This window comes from Coregonus clupeaformis, chromosome 8 (genome assembly GCF_020615455.1).
Source record: "Coregonus clupeaformis isolate EN_2021a chromosome 8, ASM2061545v1, whole genome shotgun sequence".
NCBI lineage: Eukaryota > Metazoa > Chordata > Actinopteri > Salmoniformes > Salmonidae > Coregonus > Coregonus clupeaformis.
Genome location: NC_059199.1, coordinates 5,112,054 through 5,132,744, shown reverse-complemented (window position 1 = coordinate 5,132,744; position 20,691 = coordinate 5,112,054). Strand labels below are relative to the sequence as shown.

The 20,691-nt window shown below is 43.7% G+C and overlaps 1 long non-coding RNA gene across 1 annotated transcript in view; it reads left to right on the top strand.

Annotated features, from left to right (window-relative positions):
- The window catches only part of LOC123491495, an 81,928-nt gene extending 74,247 nt beyond the window's left edge, over positions 1–7,681 (top strand). Inside the window, exon 3 of the long non-coding RNA XR_006661342.1 lies at positions 7,488–7,681. This is a non-coding gene — a long non-coding RNA (uncharacterized LOC123491495). The remainder of the gene's footprint in view (positions 1–7,487) is intronic.
- Positions 7,682–20,691: the final 13,010 nt, after the last annotated feature.

Below are 20,691 nucleotides of genomic sequence, written 5' to 3'. Positions count from 1 at the left end.
GCCTTGACACTGCTTGTGAAGCTGTCGAGGGCACGTTTGATAAAGACAGCATCGATGTCCTTCTTCTGTAGCTTCTGGTACAGAATGTCGACGTGGGGCATGATTTTGTGAAAAAGCCGCAGGAAAAAAATAAAATCTTCATCATGTAGCATCCTCACGTAACCAGATGCCTCTCTCACAGTAAGCTGGTCAAATGAACCCAATGAACCCGTCCGGATGGCTTCAAAACATACTATGAGGTCGTCTCGATTATCGTAGACAGTGTTCACGACTCTGCTGTTGAAGTTCCACCGTGTGGATGAAGGTCTGGGCAGTCTTCGTGCAACAGTCTGGTCAAGAATGCTGGAGTGCGTTTGGGTGACCGTGAAAAAAAGTTGTTATCCCGCTCAGATCGGAAAAGAAAATGTTCACTTTTTTGATGCGAAGTAGCTTGATGCATGATCAAATTCAGCTGATGCGCATAGCAATGCACGTAATGGGCATTCTTGAAATGCTCACGCACCTTCTGCTGCACACCTGCCTTCTCTCCCTCATCACACTGGCTCCATCGTAGCTTGCGCAATGAGTTTGACTTTCGTCATCGGCAAAAAGACCGTTCAGTCTCTCCAAAAGTACACTGGCGATTGAGACTGAGGATGATTCCGAGATGGGAAGGAACTCAAAAAAGCGCTCCTGCACTTTGTGCTTGCTATCTATGTACCTCAGCACAAGCACCAGCTGTGTATGTGTAGAAACATCCGTGGTCTCATCAGCTTGGATAGCTACGAAGTTCGCAGACTTCACCTCCTCCACAATATGTTCCCTCGTGACCGCTAGCATACACTCCAGTAGCTCGTTTTGAATGGTCTTTGATGTGCCCTTGAAAACTTTAGCATTTTTAAGATGGTCATCAAACACCTCATCTAATTGTGCCACAAAGTTGACAAGTCCAAGAAAAATACCAGGGTTGGTGGAGCCCTCAGTTTCATCTTTGCCTAGCAAAGCTAACTCAAACACTCCGCAAAATTTAACACACTGGATTAGCCGGCTGAGGATATGGCGGTTCTTGCTAACCTCATCGTTGTGGCGGCGGACAGCTAGCCTGTATCCCTCATCCAGTTGAGTGGCAATATTCACTCTTCCTAAAGCAGACAGTCTCAAACAGCTATCCATGTGGGTCTTTGACAGCTCATGTTTCTTGATCTTTTCTGAAAAATGGTGCATGTCGGTTACACCAGTCGCTGTCCACGCGGTGCCGTCTGCCGTGCCGCCTTCAGGGTGAAACAGTAAGCAGGGGTAGCAGAAAACTGCATTAGCTACATCGCAGCCTGCTAGCCAGGTTTTCCGTTCATACCAATTTTTGGAAAATCCTCGGGTGTAGGACTTCCCCCCTTTAGTAGAAACCTGTTGAATTATTAAATTTGGTCTGGGAGGTCCTAATTGTTTCGTTGCCAATTTATCTTCATTTGTTCGCCGACAAAAAGGAACTTCTTTCAAAGACACAATCGAGTTGGACTGAAGCCTAGCCATTTTGATAGTAGTAGTGAATTGATTGACTGCTACCCGCTTTTTTCTTAGTTACGTTCATGGTTACGTTACGTATGACGAAAGCGCGTAAGTGCAAGCCCTCAGAAACCCATAGAGATTGTATTGAAAGCTGTGAAATTTGAAAAAAATAGATTTTACATGGGAGTCTATGACAGACTTCTGGGCGATTTTCAACCTGACTGAAATCGCCCCAAAAGGGGGCGGCCATTTGAAGCACGACTTTAGCCTGATTGGATATTTAGTGGCAGATCAGACCACACGTCTAGATTACAACACAACTACTGTTGCCGTGATATAATTGATTAGAAAAAAAATCCCTTCCTTTTCCCGTTTGGCAGTGCGTCGCCCATATCGCCCTATTGAACACACCGCCCCTGTTGCTGGATCGAATCCCCGAGCCTACAAATACAAATCTGTCGTTCTGCCCTTGAGCAAGGCAATTAACCCTAATTTCTCCAGGGTCGCCGTCAATAATGGCTGACCCTGGCTGTGTCCCCACTCTCCGAGGGTGTCTCAGGGGAAGTGGGATATGAAAAAAGATATACACTCGTACAGGCTACCCACTTGTACATACAGTGAAACAGGACTATATAAGCACCCCCTAATTATTCTATTATTCTTATGCTAGCTTAGCTGCCTCCATTTCACCTTTGTCTCCATTTTACATTTGCTAAAATCAAAGAAAAAAGGTATTAGATGATGAAACTGGAGGAGGGTTTGTGAAGAGAGAACACTAGATATTGCTTTTGCTTGGATCAATACTATCCATTACAACTGAAGGGTAAGCTATCACCGTAGCTCCAGGTTCCCTAGATCTGAACTGAATCAGGGACCTTTTTTTACTTTCACTCAAGCGAGGCCAGCCAAGTGATTTGCCTGTTTCTTTTGTTACTTCCATATATCTTTGTCTCCCATTTTTTACCTCATCTTTTTAATAAGAGTACTTCGTCAATCATCAGCGGATACACGCACACGCACACTTCCTCCTCCTCTGCTATCTTCATCCACTGTCCCCTTTGTTTTCACCAGATAGACCATGAAAAACACAATTAAAACCTTCAGGATCCATCTAGGTCATTTGGCACCGGCGGAATGCTAAAATAACAGCAAACAACAACACTGATTAAAAAGTTTGCTGTCTGAGACTCCGTAATGAAGTGGTTTAATTGAAGTGGTTTTAACCGACTCCACTGGTAGCGTGCAGTGAGTTTGGAAGCATTATCTAAAGGGAGTTATCTTAACTGAACAAGTACCCTTCAAACGCCAGCCACTAAATGTATCATAAGGCTCCTCGGAATATGAGGAGTTGGCAACCTAGTCTGGGTTTTCAACCGAGTCTCAGTCTTTTACTTTTTGAATTGAAACTGGTCCAAGCCCTCAATAATAAGTATGCATTTTCAGATACGTGTTCCTCAGTGGCTGGTTACTTTTCCTATTTACGCTCACGCTTCTTTTGTAGGGAGATCGTGTTAATGATTGTGATAACAAGATTACTGAAAGGTAGCAAGTTCTGCATGTAATGTGCATAATGTTTTGCAATAATTTCAAGTTACACTCCTGTTATTAGCTGCTTTCATATTGTTTCCGTAGTGAAAGGCTGTACATGTGAAAATGGAGAAATACTTTGTTTGGAACAGACACGCACCACACACACCACTGATGTAGATTGAAAGCGACACTTTTATGTCCGTGGTGCTTTGCCGTCTAGATCTCAATGTCCCCTGTCAGGAGCAGCAGCCCTGTCATTCTGGTGACCAGCCTCCTGTATTTTTGTGACAGTTTGGGTACAGAGCTCCTAAAAAAGGCCACATCGCCGAGGAATCAGTGATAGTGTCCCCACGAATCCTTCAGGCTTTCTTTTTTGGTCCCATTTTTTAAAATGTCTCCAACTCACAGGGCAACTAGTTGGGTCGTGTTCAGTGAGATACACCATAGCAAAAAGTTTTGAAATATAAAATGAAAAGGTCTGTTTCTTATTGCACAAGTCCAGGTTGTCCCTCTCTGTTTTAGTCTGTTTTCTTCAGTTTGGTACATAATTAACATGCCCCTTGCCTGGTAGCACGTTGACATGACATTTTCTTCACCGTGCACCAATCAGATCAGGGACCTATATTTCACACTTCAAATTTCCTGTATTGCGATGATCAAACTTATCCTGTTTGAGATCTTATTTTTCTTACCTCCCCCACTAGACAGATTATTCAAAATTATTCAAAATTATTAGCTCATATGCAAGGGTATCTGTATCATCAAATAATGGGATGCCATTACACATTACCTCATGCACAGGCCTTAAACACTATGCTTACAGAACAAAATTAGACTACAGCCCTCGCTAGACCATGGTTTGGGGGGAAATTTCAGCACTGCATTGTCCTCAAAACAACCCATGTACAGTGGGGGAAAAAAAGTATTTAGTCAGCCACCAATTGTGCAAGTTCTCCCACTTAAAAAGATGAGAGAGGCTTGTAATTTTCATCATAGGTACACGTCAACTATGACAGACAAAATGAGAAATGTATTTCCAGAAAATCACATTGTAGGATTTTTAATGAATTTATTAGCAAATTATGGTGGAAAATAAGTATTTGGTCAATAACAAAAGTTTCTCAATACTTTGTTATATACCCTTTGTTGGCAATGACACAGGTCAAACATTTTCTGTAAGTCTTCACAAGGTTTTCACACACTGTTGCTGGTATTTTGGCCCATTCCTCCATGCAGATCTCCTCTAGAGCAGTGATGTTTTGGGGCTGTCGCTGAGCAACACAGACTTTCAACTCCCTCCAAAGATTTTCTATGGGGTTGAGATCTGGAGACTGGCTAGGCCACTCCAGGACCTTGAAATGCTTCTTACGAAGCCACTCCTTCGTTGCCCGGGCGGTGTGTTTGGGATCATTGTCATGCTGAAAGACCCAGCCACGTTTCATCTTCAATGCCCTTGCTGATGGAAGGAGGTTTTCACTCAAAATCTCACGATACATGGCCACATTCATTCTTTCCTTTACACGGATCAGTCGTCCTGGTCCCTTTGCAGAAAAACATCCCCAAAGCATGATGTTTCCATCCCCATGCTTCACAGTAGGTATGGTGTTCTTTGGATGCAACTCAGCATTCTTTGTCCTCCAAACACGACGAGTTGAGTTTTCACCAAAAAGTTCTATTTTGGTTTCATCTGACCATATGACATTCTCCCCAATCCTCTTCTGGATCATCCAAATGCACTCTAGCAAACTTCAGACGGGCCTGGACATGTACTGGCTTAAGCAGGGCGGGACACGTCTGGCACTGCAGGATTTGAGTCCCTAGCGGCGTAGTGTGTTACTGATGGTAGGCTTTGTTACTTTGGTCCCAGCTCTCTGCAGGTCATTCACTAGGTCCCCCCGTGTGGTTCTGGGATTTTTGCTCACCGTTTTTGTGATCATTTTGACCCCACGGGGTGAGATCTTGTGTGGAGCCCCAGATCGAGGGAGATTATCAGTGGTCTTGTATGTCTTCCATTTCCTAATAATTGCTCCCACAGTTGATTTCTTCAAACCAAGCTGCTTACCTATTGCAGATTCAGTTTTCCCAGCCTGGTGCAGGTCTACAATTTTGTTTCTGGTGTCCTTTGACAGCTCTTTGGTCTTGGCCATAGTGGAGTTTGGAGTGTGACTGTTTGAGGTTGTGGACAGGTGTCTTTTATACTGATAACAAGTTCAAACAGGTGCCATTAATACAGGTAACGAGTGGAGGACAGAGGAGCCTCTTAAAGAAGAAGTTACAGGTCTGTGAGAGCCAGAAATCTTGCTTGTTTGTAGGTGACCAAATACTTATTTTCCACCATAATTTGCAAATAAATTCATTACAAATCCTACAATGTGATTTTCTGGAGAAAAAAAATCTCAATTTGTCTGTCATAGTTGACGTGTACCTATGATGAAAATTATAGGCCTCTCTCATCTTTTTAAGTGGGAGAACTTGCACAATTGGTGGCTGACTAAATACTTTTTTTCCCCACTGTACATACATATACAGATTGTTGCCTACAGCTACAAAGAAGCTACATAGACAACACAACAATGTAAGCTAACTTTTTATTGCACAGATTCAAGATGGTAGCATTATTTTAGGTGGAGTTCAATGTGTTCAGTGTTCAAGGAGTTTAGTGTGCTGATGGTGAATGGCATTAAGCTATGCAGGTTAGGATTTTTTGTCAATAATTTTGTTCTGGGAGTGCTCTGTAGAGTGGTCCCTAGCTGGCACAGCCACAGTCATAAAATCTGATTTTAAACCTAACCCTTACCTTAACCCTAACCTTAACCACACTGCTATGCCTAACCCTAACATTAAATTAAGAATTGTTGTTTTTGCAGCTGGCCGATCTAAAGGGAAATCGATCAATTCTACCTCCAGGACAAGACTGATGACAATAACCGTCAACCTGCTAAAGCTAGTCAAGGCTTAACTGATGAGTACAGTACAATGACCTACAACCCTATACTAATTCCCTCTATAAATTCCCTTTGTATGGAATGGGCCGCTCTTGATAGGCTGCACCTCTCTCCATTTTAAACTCTAATATCTGTCCCCAAAATCTGATTATTCTTAATCTAGTTTGGATTTTTGGAGGGATTATGAGTTAGATAATTCCTGCTACATGCGATCTGAAAATGTCATGCAACGGAGGAAGGCAGATTATCAAGAAAGAGAAAGCGTAACCACATGAGGTCACCAACATGCATGGGAATTGAGATTGAGTACAGGAGGGGAGGTACAGTCATTTTGGTTTGCCTGGTCAAACTGTGATTGCTCTTTGACCTTTTTAAAGTCAGTCGAGACAATTTTGTCCTCTGAAACCAACCTTTTTCAAATTAATTTCTATTGAGATTACGTGCAGCATGCATCTCAATACCATTGTAGAGGGTATAAACATTGTCTGTGCTCTTTGAATTAAATAGCTCTAGATTATAATTCGGTATTATAATATGTTGTAGATGCTCTATAATAGATAGTTTAATGGGGGCTATTCACTAAATCTGTCTTAACCTCTATTTTGATGATGCAGTTGCGTTTGTTCCTGATAATATTATGAAACATGTCAAACGACACAACATCAAATGGTGAATATTAGACGAAATGCGGATCACATTCCCAAATGTTTCAAAATTGACATGCTACCTTTGTTTGACAAAATTCCTTATCAACATAATTTAATGTGTATGATGCCCCCGTTTTATGCTAACTAGCAATAACCTCACCATTTTACCCCCATTATTCCAAATTCACCAGTGACAGCCCTCCCATGCGTTTACCATAGGTCACTGCGGCTCCATGCGGCTCAATACAATTGTCAGACCATTTTGTTTTCTGATAATGGTGGAAAAAGGCTATACCACAATGGCCACTTGTGATGCATTGTACTACATGTTCTCCGCTTCCGACAAATCTCAAACTGTGAAGATTCTGCTCACACCCACAGGAATGGGGGGAAAAAAGGCACTCTCTTTTCCGGTAGCAATTATCATCAGCTGTCCGAAAATACACTCTCAAAGAGACCGACTGGAATAGTGTGTGGTGGTAGTGGAGCGGTGTGTTACTCTCCATGGGGCTGGTTGACACAACATGGACAAACAACAGTCAATCACAAAACATACTCCATGACTGTTATACGTTGTACGGTTGAACGCTCCCAAACACTGTCATACTGACCCAATGTTCAGAAACTAGCTGTATCTCATTGACTGAGAGTTGATGAAAGAATACATGAATGACTTGTAGCCTGAGAGAGGCTGCTAAAGTTACAATACATCGAGCTAGTTTTCTTTACTGTAAATTAAAAGTAATTTTATTTCACAAAACATTGCCTTGTTGGAATATTCCTTGACTATTTGTCTTTGTACACCACATAAGGTTCACAACTTGAATTAAACTATTAATTTTGTACTTCTTCTACCTAAAACACATTTCTCTCTCTTCAGGGTAGGCTTTGAGGACCGTAAAACAGGACCGTAACAGGACTGCGGTGCAGCGGAGGGAACCGTTGCGTACGGAGCGCTCGCTTCAGGCCCACCAGGGAAGGCCTGACCCCTCCATTGGGCGGATCGGCAGCCAGGCGGAGGGGCCATGTGGACTGCACGCCTGCTCCTCTTCGCCAGCCTGTTCGCGCCAGCAGCTCTGGGTAAGCCCGGGATACCGTTGCCCCATTTTCATGTGTCAGTTTATGTTTCAGTGTCTGTCACTATTTTGATTTTCTTCTCTCTTAGCCCAGCCATGGTGACTGATTACTTTTTTCCCCAAATTCCCTTGCTTTCACGTTTTCCCCAAATCTCTCTCTCTCTCGCTCGCTCTCTCTCTCCCCCTCCCTCCCTCCTCCCTCCCTCCCCCCTGACCCCTATGTATCAGTCTGTCTATGTACAGTATATTTCTGTCTGACTTTCTCTGTTTTTCTCACTCTCCAGACAATAGAAATGGAAACTGTTTTCAAGGAATCATTAACAGAGCTTTGGCATAACGCACGTAGGAAAGATAGTAAAATGTGTGGGAAATAAAAAAATGACCAGTACACTGGTCTCTGCATTAGGATATTGAGATCACATCGCAGGCATTTATTTTCTTAACCTTCTGAACATATTGCAACCACCTCAGATTTGACCGGATTCCCCTTGGCCCCTGCCATTTGTTTCAGTGTAATTTAAATTCATCTTAAACTAGGGTTTGGGACTGGGGGGAGGCATCACACAATGGCCTTTAAAGATGCTAATTTGATACGGCAAAAACATTAACGGGAGATTCAAAGCAAATTGACTTGTTTTGGTGCCGTATCTTTTGGCTGGGCAGCGTAGCACTTTAGCGGTACATAATGTTTTTGCCATAATGTTCATTGGGAGTGGTGTTACGTGACTCCGAGGTGTCACACACCTGCCTTTGTATTGCTCTATTGATCCGAAGCGAACCGAGACATTATGAAGCTGCAAATTTACTGCCGACCCGCCAAAAGAGCCCGGGAGATAAACACTGTTGGACAATAGGTTGCATATTAAAAACGCAGCGACTGCTGTGGCGCCGTAATTCTTTCTCCACAAAGAAGAAGACAGATACAGATGCACAGAAAACATAACACCCAGTATCTTAGTTATTATTTTGTTAGCCTCAAAGTGGCTTAGTGTTTATTCTTTGAAGTGGGGCAAAGATCATGCATTACTAGACGCTGTCAGCAGATTAGTCCCAGATGTTTTGGAATGCTTCTGGTTGTAATGCTCGCGCAGGGGGATCTTTTCTCTCCACAGTCTCTCTCCCCTCCGGGGGACACTGCCCTACTTTGGGATAGAAATCCAGTTGGAGTCCCTTGTCACCCCCCTCCACTCCCAATATGTTCAGACCAAGCACAAAAATATGCTCCAATCGCACCCACATACTGTCTGCTTCCCAAATGGCACCCTATTCCCAATATAGTGCACTACTTTTAACCAGGGCCCACAAGGGCTCTGGTCAAAAGTGGTGCACCACATAGGGAATAGGGTGCCATTTGAGATGCAGCCATGGTCTCCTCTGCTCACAGCTGCCTCCGCCTGCCTCCTATGTTAGTACATCAACATTTACACAACTGTCCGACCCCTTCCCACTTAAACCCGTCTGAAGAAAGGAGAGGGAATGAGGGAATGCCTTTGGGGGAACGTCGGTGCGGAGTGGCTAGGATCCCTAAACATTTCTGGGATTAACTCAATGATGGATTCCAAGTTGAGGAGCAACGGGAAGGCTGAGGGAGGAGGGAGACAAACAAATCAATTCAAATCAAATTGTATGTGTCACATGTGCCGAATACAACAGGCGTAGACCTTACAGTCCTTGACAGCGGCAGCTCTACCCTTTAGCTCAGTGTGAATGTTGCCTGTAATCCATGGCTTCTGGTTGGGGTATGTAAGTACGGTCACTGTGGGGACGACGTCATCGATGCACTTATTGATGAAGCCAGTGACTGATGTGGTGTACTCCTCAATGCCATCGGAAGAACCCCGGAACATATTCCAGTCTGTGCTAGCAAAACAGTCCTGTAGCTTAGCATCTGCGACATCTGACCACTTCTTTATTGACCGAGTCACTGGTGCTTCCTGCTTTAGTTTTTGCTTGTAAGCAGGAATCAGGAAGATATAGTTATGGTCAGATTTGCCAAATGGAGGGTGAGGGAGAGCTTTGTACACGTCTCTGTGTGTGGAGTAAAGGTGGTCTAGAGTTTTTTTTCCTCTGGTTGCACATTTAACATGCAGATTTAAGTTTCCCTGCATTAAAGTCCCGGCCCACTAGGAGTGCCAGAAAAAGAAAAAATCTTCATCCAGTACAAGGTGAGTAATCGCTGTCCTGATATCCAGAAGCTCTTTTCGGTCATAAGAGACGGTGGCAGAAACATTATGTACAAAATAAGTTACAAATAACGCGAAAAAACACACACAATAGCACAATTGGTTAGGAGCTCGTAAAACGGCAGCCATCTCCTCCGGCGCCAATATAGCTTTAGCAAGCTGACAGAGATGGGGGAGAAGGGTAAGCTGTGCTGCAAAACACATGAGAAGCCTAACACAGTTCTCCTGTCATTGGGTAATGAAGAGGAAGCTAAACGTCTTTGCGACGCCACATTCATCAAACAGGTAACTGCCAAAATAATGGAAACACTATACGAAGTATATTGAAAGCAGGTGATTCCACACAGGTGTGGTTCCTGAGTTAATTAAGCAATAACATCCCATCATGCTTAGGGTCATGTATAAAAATGCTGGGCAGGCCATTATTCAGGCCATTATTTTGGCTACTGTGGCTATGCCCCCATCCACAGGGCATGAGTGGTCACTGAATGGTTTGATGATTATGAAAACGATGTAAACCATATTATGAATGCCCTCCAATAGAGTTCCAGACACTTGTAGAATCTATGCCAAGGTGCATTGAAGCTGTTCTGGCTGCTCATGGTGGCACAACACCCTGTTAAGACACTTTATGTTGGTGTTTCCTTTATTTTGGCAGTTACCTGTGTGTGTGTGATTGTGCAACACCCAAGGAAGGATTCCATATTTACTACATTCTAGGGAAATCAAAGGGAGAACGCCCCATGGACTAGTCCTAGAGACAAGAGAATCGTGAAACTGACACCCATTTCTCATAAAAAGAGCCCAGCGCATACATCTAAATGGAAGTGGATTTGTCCACACTGGAGAGGGAAGAAGGCATTTGCCTCAACCGAGAGTGTGTTTATGTTTGTGTGTGTGTGTGCGCCTGTGCACATCGTTCAGCTCAGAGCTATGGCAGGTAATTGACCATCCAGGCAGTTGGAGGCCTTCTACAGACACACCCACACATAAAGGGAGACCTACAGACTGGAATACACAGATATACCACACACACACATGCACAGGCACACACACTCACAATCCCATCTGGAAGGCATTTACACAGCTCATCATCTGCACATTGTATGTTAATTCAGATCACTTTCCACAGCCGAAGTGAAATGTCACCTGAGGATATCCCAGCATCCCCGGCTACGGGTATCCATCAGAAATATGCTAATATGCTCATTCTAATCCAATCCCATTGGCTCCATCAAACCCCAACAAAAATAGTTTGGTGTCTTTCTCAACGTTTCCAAACCTGACATCCCTTAATGAATCTCCTTTTGCATCCACTACTGTACACCAGGGTATCCCTGCATTTGCCTAATTAAACACATTACTTTCCACGCATCCTATTTGAAATGGGGAAACTTCAAGAGAGCCTACTGGGGCGTGTTCAGTTTTGTTGTGATTATGGAGCGTTTGTGAAGCGTGGAACATAACGGGCCTGCATCGGGTTCGTCTGAGCAAGTGGGCGTACTGTTGGTGTAAAAGGTCAAGCGCTATCTGAATTGTATGAGTAGTTGTTTTCCCTTGTATCCTGGAGAACGTGACTCGCATGTCAACAAAAAGAAGAAAGACAGTGCTAGCATCTTATGCCAAAGAGAGTTGAAGGTCATTCGAGATTTAAAGTTGGAAGTGAGCTTTACTTTGACTATAATTGGTATGCACTAAAAGTGCTTAGAGCAAGAGTGAAACACTGCATGTTTTAGGGAAACATTCCTTGGGTTTTGGTAAGACATTTACCTGATAGTGTTTTTTTACTCAAAGAATACAATATGAGCAATACAGTTCCAGCACATTGGCATTCATGGGCTCAAATTACTTCATGTGTGTTGCTCTAAACACCTTACTATAACTCTGTTAGGCCTATTTAATTATATCGAAATTGCACAGATGGTCAGGAAAAAATTATTCAGGTTGACTAAACAGTTGTCAATTGGATGCCAGCTTATTCCATATCTCTGTTTACTGAATGCAATAATGTTCCTTTGCTGTGTCAGTCTTTCCGGTTCGTTCCACCCATTGTCAACTCACCCGTGTACCATTTCCATATAATTATTAGTTTTAGGATAACCTAAATGTGCATAATCCAGCTCTCTTTGTATTCTATTCTAATTCAATTTTCTAAATGGTGTAATTCCCCAATATATCTTGCCAGGCATTTTGGCTTCCATACCTAGCAACAAAATCAATACCCAGTTTCTACTCATACTTGAGAGGAAAGTGGCTTTCGCGTTCTCGTGGCGTCCATCGTCTGCCTCCGCCGTTGCCAAAGTGCTGTCAGAGTTCGGAACCCGAGTGAAACAAATGACAGCAACATTAAGCCGCGCTGGGGCTTTTGGGCTCACAGGGTTAAATACCCCCACAAGTTTTATAGTTTGTTCGCAATGCCCCCCAAAGTATATCTTCCAAATGAATGAATTAGGACTCCACCCATGCGGCTCCCATTGCATAATTCGGTAAGCATCGGGTGATGCCATTTAAAGTGGCTTGTGGCGGGCTGAATGGCGTTTAATGAGGACTGATATTGACAGCTGGGTCAAGTGGCGGAGGATGTTGGTTTACATTATGTGGAGTAATGTGTGCATGTGGCGCCCGGCAGACTGGGCAGATAAATATTACAGAGTGACCCTTCAAACGAGCACAAGGCACAAAAGGCTCTGCTCCAGGGTTCCCTGCCCAAAAGACCAGGGGTTTGGGCGAAAATGGACAAGTGGGCGAAAAGTGAGTGGGTATTTAGCTCGGCAGACAGATCTGTGTATTAACCACACACGTACACCAGATGGTTAAGCTAATACTAGAAAACAGCATTACGTTAAAACAAACTGACATTCCTTCACATATCTAGCTTATTTGCATTCCGTGGAAAGTCTAGGATAGGATACCGTAGGTGTTCCAATCAAAGCCTGCTATACATACTACCCATAGTTATGCAAATCTCCCAATGCTTTATAGGATTGGCCCTGTAAGATCTTCCACCGCCACATACTGTATACACACACAGGCACGACGTGGGACGGGGGGGCAAGGCTGTCCTTCATCCTGGTTATGTGTCACCACGGCGGCAGCGATTTAAGTCCACCCCTCACGGTCATACAGTATGCTTTGCCTAATGACAGGGATTATGGCTCTATCTGCAGTTAAGCACTAGTCATGTAAATTGGATATGTGTACTTTGCATGGGCTTTTTCATTTGAATCTTTTGATGAATCTGGTTTCATACGAGCGTGCTGTTCTGTGCTGTGCTGTTCAAACAGAGAATAGGCTACAGTGGGTTGGGATTGCTTCGTTTTTTTTTTACAGGTACGTTTTTACTTCCTGGGTCCAAGGTAGACGTTAGCTAATTGTCATTGATTGGTTTGTTTTGGTGAAGCAGTTTAAGCGCCAATAGACTACAACTGCTACGGTGGCCTGCTGAACAGCCTCCCCTATGTCCACTGAGAACGAAGGCACATCAACTCAAGGAAACAATCATTTGTCCTTGGTCTATTCCTTTTAAGTGTGTGGCATTTTCTGTCAATCAAAGGATCTACCTAACAACATAATATAACCATATCAAACAAAATTGCCAGAAAAGGCACACAGTACATTACGATTCCACATTTAGCATCTTATTAATACAAATAAAATCCTTGCCATTGTTTCTATATGTGAGCATTGGCTTTAGCCTGGTATTTAGCTGATTATTCTATCCCACCTGGGGCAATTGGTCCACCGTAGAGAACCATGATAATGTCTTCCTAATGGAGCTCAGAGGACAATGCAGACCAGTAGAGCCTTTATTTTACACCACAATGGAATGAGGAAGGGATTAATCATTTATCACTTATCAGTCAATCCAAACTGCCCCCCAATTGTAATTTACCACTTCACCACCAAGGGAGAGTTTAAGAATACAAAGGATATAATTACATTTACCTAAAACCAAAGTTTAGTGCTGAAAAAAACAGCTTGATACGCTCTCTCCCTCTCTCTCTACTTTACTCTAAGCTTAGTAGGAAGTGATGGACAACACTAATGCCCTGTCGAATCAATATATGAAGTATTGTAAAGTCGGCATTGGGACCGAAGGCTAGGATCAAATGTTACAGTGAGACAGATTAGCCCTGTAGACCTTGAGGATAAGAGAGAGAGAAAGGGATGGCTACTGGAGATGGCCTTCAATGTGACACAGTAGCCATGGAGGGAATTCAATACAGCCCATTGACAAAAATAAGGGCTTTATTGTAGGGAGAAGCTGCGGCCTCCTTTGGGAATCTGGCCGGCCCATTCCATTTCCTTATTAATTGTCCTTGAAGAAAAAAAGAGAAGGGAGAGAGGGAGGAAAGGGTAGAAGAGAAACAGGAGGCCCTTCTCCCTCCTCCTCCACGTTTTGTTTGAAACAATGTCAGGGTCATGCTGATTCAGGTTATCTGTGTACTTCTTGATTGGAAGAGTGGTATCTTGAAAGGGATGTAAGAGAGAGTCCCCCCCCACACACACACCCTCCACTGCCTCCACACACACTCCCCTATAGCCCCCCTCCCCACTATAAATTGTTCAGGCAGTCTTTGAGGTCATAGCTTGCCTTCGATCCCATACGGGAGCTGTCGTGCCGCTGGAGAGATTGACAATTTAGCCATTGATGGATCACCCTGTGAAGTCACCTCCCACTGTCCTCCCCTAAGTCCACCCAGGGCCCAGCTTAAGGCTGTTAGCTGCATGCCCGTGGGAGTGAGGAGACATGATAGGAATGAAACCTCCTCCTCTCCCGTCAGCCCTTATCTCCCACCCTGCAGACACTACAGGTTTCAGTACAGGTTACAGGACAGTACACATCAAGGAGGACAAGAAAGACAATGAATGAAGTGCTTGGACGTCCAGTGTTTTTCCTAAGGCATCATTTTTATGTATTTACTTCGGAGCTGTTCCTGAAGAAGGTATTAATTTTCAGTTGTAGTCATTTTGGACTTTTTGTGTGTGCCATTAGACATATTACAAACGCCCTCTCATTGCATCCATGGGAAAACATGGGCCTGTCTTTATCCCTGTCCATAATAATCTGAATCATTATGATCTGAAAGGCAAAACTGATCCTAGATCAGTACTCCTACTCTGAAAAGCTTGATACATATAGCCCCTGTAGTATGTTGTCGCCACCCTAAAATGTCAGGACCGTCCAAACTGAGAGGAGTCCGTAGTTAATGTAGTCTTTTAGGGGCTCTGTAATTATTTTCTCCCTGGAAAACCACTGAGATTTCTATGGATAGGAAATGGAGGGACCCCACAAAAGACTGACTGTGTCAAGTGAGAAACATTGCAGGTGCACATTCCCCTGTGGTACCCAAAACCCCCCCCACACACACACACACACTCATACACTCCCTGATCACTGGCCCTTGTTCAGTGGCGTGGGGGACTTGAAGGGGATCCTTTTTCACTGTGATAATGCAGTCCTTTCTGCCTGGTGAGATGGGCAGGAGAGAGCAGTGGAATGGGAGACCCAGGGAAAGAAGCATGTCACTCTGCAGTGCAGCATCAAGCAGGCCCTCTAAAAGGGACAGTATGGGTACTCACTCTGCTGTTTGAATAAAGGCTCATATTAAGTGTGGAGACATTTTAAGTGTGTTAGTACTGCTTTTCTTATTAACGCTAATTAACTAGATCTTTGGCAATGTACTATACATATTAAGGTTCAAGCCTTTACCAAGGGAACTGCATTGTACCCGGAGCCTTGTGTACAACACTGTGTGTGAGTGAACTTTTTCACCTCATGTTCACTCCTCATTCTCAACTGAACTTCGTGCCTACATTTGACTGTTGCCCAAATCAAAACTCTCGATACGTTCCAATTCACGTCCTGGTTCGTTTAACGCACATGGAGAGTAACATCCCTTGCCATGCATATTCAAAGTTCCCGCCTTTTGTCTTTGCTTAATAGCCTTGCGTGTGATTACTTCCATTTCAAACGTGGGGAGCCAAAGGGAATCAAAGAAAGTTCACTGTGTGCTGTTATTGCAGATGTAGCGTAGCCACCCAAGCTAATCAAAGCGACGCCACACCCATTGTTGTGCACTGAGGAGTGCAAGCTCAATGAGATTACCTGCTCTCTGTGGGTGCCTGAAGAGCGAGGCATCGAGGAGTTGTCGCCTGCGCCACTTTATCCTCCTCCAACTTTCTCTCCTCTCTCTCTCATCTCCTCCCCTCATCTTTTTCTACTCTCTCCTCTCTCTCACTCTCTTCAAACCTCCTCTTTCCCTTTTTATCTCGTCCTCCCCTCTTTTTTTTTCTCTCCTTTATCGTGTCACTGTATGACTGGCAGGTCCTTGTTAATGATCATCTTGGAGGGCTCTGCCCCGCGACGCAATTAGCTGCTCACGCTACTGTAAGCACTTGGAGTGCCGGCAGAACATGAGCTTTTTGTCACCCAGTACGTGTATGGGTGCTACGCTACACATGTGCTGTAGCTACGCTATGCTACGCTAGCTAGTACCATTCCCCTGGGGGTGTAGACTAGAGTAAACAAGGTAGACTATAGCTTAACATTGTCTTCATCGTCCTAAGTATAGAGGGACATCTGTACATCTGGGCTAAATGGTGCCACCATGCATGTATGTTTTGGGGACTGTCCTAGAAAACACTATTTTGGGGGGGGAGAGTGATGGGGGGAGATTGAGTGACCTCAACCCTCCATGGGCATTCATTGACCCAGAGGGAGGGATAGATGGAAGGGAGGGAGGGGAAGAGAGGTTTGAACGGTGCCACCCTGCACATAGCCTACTGTAGGAGTGCGATGCTAGCTAGCATCTTCCTGTGTAAAATATGGGTATCCGCCCTACCCCCATTACTACAACACCCAATGCTATCTATACTAATTCACAGAGCCAGAGGGAGGGAAGGAGGGAGAGACTGTACTGTATATTTAGTCTAATCCTTGAATGGTGTGTGTGTGTGTGTGTGTGTGTGTGTGTGTGTGTGTGTGTGTGTGTGTGTGTGTGTGTGTGTGTGTGTGTGTGTGTGTGTGTGTGTGTGTGTGTGTGTGTGTGTGTGTGTGTGTGTGTGTGTGTGTGTGCGTGCGTGCGAGACGGTTTTAAACTCCTTGTGTACTTGTCGATTTATCAGATCAATCTCTTAACAGTTTTCTAAACCACTTGCATCTGATAGTTGCCTGTTTAGATGTGATAGATGCTGCTATACATATAAATATAAAATGTGCCTTAGTTAACTTGATTAAATGAGGATATGCATTAAATCCATTTTAATTTACACGTTTGAATAATTTGTGTTTTTCATTATGCAAGTGAACATAACTGCTAGAAGCCATCATTTGTATTAATTCATGCGTTTTACCCCTCGGATATTAAACTGCAGCAAAAATGATTTTAGACAGGAAGAATATGGCTAATGGCTAAAACTACTGTACTCCAATAAAGGATGTTTATATCTCATGTGAAGAAGAGGAATCTTAAGTCAAACAAGTTTCTATGAGGATACAGCAGTTGTGAATGTAGCTTTGTTGCCTAGGCTACCTTTCACGCTAAGCAGGAGAGCGAGACAAAATTTAAGAATCCTCTTGTCCTTACTTAGCTTGCACTCGAAAACAAGGATAGTGCCACATTTCTCATACATATACAGAGTTCATAACGAATGCAACGCAGGTTCTCAGTATGAGCTTTATGTCAAATAAATGATTCATTATTATTATGCTTTACTGCTGAAAACTACTCTTCTTCCCAGTCCTGCTGTTGAATATACAATATGCAATCTGTGTGGTGGAGAGAGAAAGAGGTCCCAAATGGCACCATATTCCCTATATAGTGCACTACATATGAAGAAGGCACCATTTGGGATGTAGACGGACTATGAGTGAGCGTAGGGTAGTTTATTCTCTGTGTCGACTGATTGAGGTCAGAACAGATTAAGTGCTTTTCATTGTCAGTTTATGAGGTCTGGGTTTCCATTGACAAACATTACGGGATGGGATCCTTACCCACTGGTGTTCTCTCCAATACACTGCATTGGCAATCCACATCATATTGTGGCTAAAGATACTATTATCCTTGATGTTGTGATTGTCATCAGGAGGGTGACATCACTGGCGTGAGTAATGCTGTGTTTACTCTGCTGTCTACGCTCACAATAGCACAGTTGATGCAATTCACTTGAGGCTTGGATGCCTTTCAGGCTGGAACATTGCAGGTTTTCCCTATTCATTACAACATACAGTGGATTTAGATTTGTTTTTTTTTTGTAAACCCTGTCTATGGCCTTTGTCATAGCAAAACCAAAGGATAATACACTCCCAAAATGTTAACTTTTCAGGGTTAGGAAAAAAGGTTTGGGCTGGTTTACTATCACCTCTGGAAAGGCCTAAGGTCCAATCCAGCCATTATATTAGTTGTATAATTTTTTTTTTTTTTTTTTTTTGGGGGGGGGGGTGAATAAAAAATACTTTAAAATGACTCCCACGAGATAAGACGTTGACACTGTGCGGTGAGTCTTACTGTCTCATTTTACAGGGATACATTTAGTTCCTTCCTGTGTGCAGTCAGGTGTTGCTGTTTGATGCCATCTGCTCTGTGTCAGTGGTCCATGGGAGAAAAGGCCCTTCCTTTTCTCCCCTCACACAGGGAAAACATATTTTGGTTAATTTTTTAAAACCTCAATTCAACTTTGTGTCCAGGCCGAGGCAAGAAGAGTCATGCCAACTCTGGAGGTTTGTGTCAGAGTGTGTGTGTGTGTGAGAGAGAGTGGGTGTCTCTGTCAATGAGTGCGTGTCTGGGTGGCTTGAGGAGGCCGAAGGGGGGTGTTAGTTTTGGCTGATAACTTCCCCAGAGCAACACTGAGGCACAAGGGGGTTGCAGCCAGGGGAAAGAGGGGGGTTGCAGCCAGGGGGAAGAGGGGGGTTGCAGCCAGGGGAAAGAGGGGGGAGATGACAGGAGAGGAAATAGACAAACAATGTGAATGTGACGGCTAGCTGAACAAAGCCCAGATTTCTCTCTATCACTCTCTTTTTCTCTCTCTCTCTTGTGAGTCACCACTAACAGCAGCAGCCTCCGACTCCCTAGGCTGTCTTCCGGCTCTGGAAGAGCACTCGGACCATCTGACAAAGTCAGCAGTTCGCAGATGTGAAGCCGGACAGACAATTCAACTGAGTTTACATGTAGAGCATAAAATGGAAAAACAGCAATTTTTCCCCGTTCAGTCCTCGATATTATTGGATTTTAAGAGGCTGTGGCATTTGTTTCACTGTATTACTGATAGTCGATTCCATATCGACAACAAATTTGTAAAATGGACTTTAACTCGTGAACCACACTGTTAATTATCCCCGACATTCCTTGAGCTGAAGAGAAATGTACCTCCACATAGTTAACTTTAATTTGCTTATTGGAGGGGAGTTTCACACTCTGAAGACTAGCCACGTTCTCTTTATTTCATCCTGTTTTTAGGTCTGCTACGGTTCAGCACTTAATGCATTGAGTATTGTTTAATTAAATTAAGCCTTCGTTGGATGGAAAGTCACTTCACCTCCATGTTCCAAGTGTGTGAATCAACAGTTAATGGGAGTGTCGCTGAGACTCACTTGAATATGTTGCTCCACTGTGTTGTTGCACTGTGAATATGTAAAGTGAGCCACCGCCACAATTTGTCTTGCTAACAGTCCCATCCCCAAGCATGCATGGGCTATATCCAATGCATTCATTCAAAGGCACAATTCACAGGTTTTGCAGTTTCAGGGCAAGAGCTAGCGAGGTTTAGTTGTTACTCAGGCACTCCTGGCCATTGACATTGCTGATTTTGTTGCCTTGTAATTTACATTGGGGCTAATTCACCAATTCTCTGATGCGAAAAGAGCTTATTTCCTCCCTCGGCACAGCTGACTGCTAGATTGACAGGTGAGGTACATTATGTGAGTGTGTCGCTAGCTCTGTCAAGCCTTACTCACTTCCCCTTTACTGGCGAGCTTGGTGTGTTGCCAGACGTGGAAAGGTAAGCGTCGATGGAGAGGAGTGAGAGCAAAACAAATGGTCTGTTTCCACTGGCGAGCGGAATGGGTGACCAGACGCTGCTTTTTCCCCTATTAGACTGACACATGCTAATTGATAGTTTGAGGTGTCAATAGCCAATAAATAATCAGTGTAATTTGAAGGGCCAGTCAAATCTAGGATCCACTGAAGAACTCCTGGAACTGAAGAGCTAACCATGTTTCATTTGGTGTACGGTCTTCCATGACAAGCATTTCATGTGAGGATTTTTAGACCCGTCAAGGGTTCTATGGAATTTGAACACATAATTGGGAATGAACTATGACATTTTTCTGCATTACAAAGCGTGTTTGATTAAATGTCTACATGATGTATTTTTGTTTCACATTGTTTTATTGACTGCAATTATTCAAAAGCACATCTTGCTCAGTGTTGTTTTATCTTATAATGGTCTCTGATTGAGTATGTCCTTTAGATCTGGATTGCCTGAGGATATATCTAAACTTAATTTACTCATAATGCAAGTTCTCACTTAACAATTAACAATTATTTATACTGTATGGAACATTTTAACCTTCTAGGATGTTTGGAGATCAGTTCACTTTTGAAATAGCCCTACCCTCCATTCCATAAACCGTCTTGGGATGCCACAGGTGACGCAATCTCATTCGCTGTAAAGCGCAAGTGGGCGTGACCGCCTCCCTCTGTTCTAATCAAATAACAGCAACATGATTCATGCACTAATTAATCACCCGCTTTCTGGGCCGAGCAGATCCAGCGACGTGGGGAAGAGAGACAGACGTTCGATGTGTTGAATCAGCCCTTCTCTC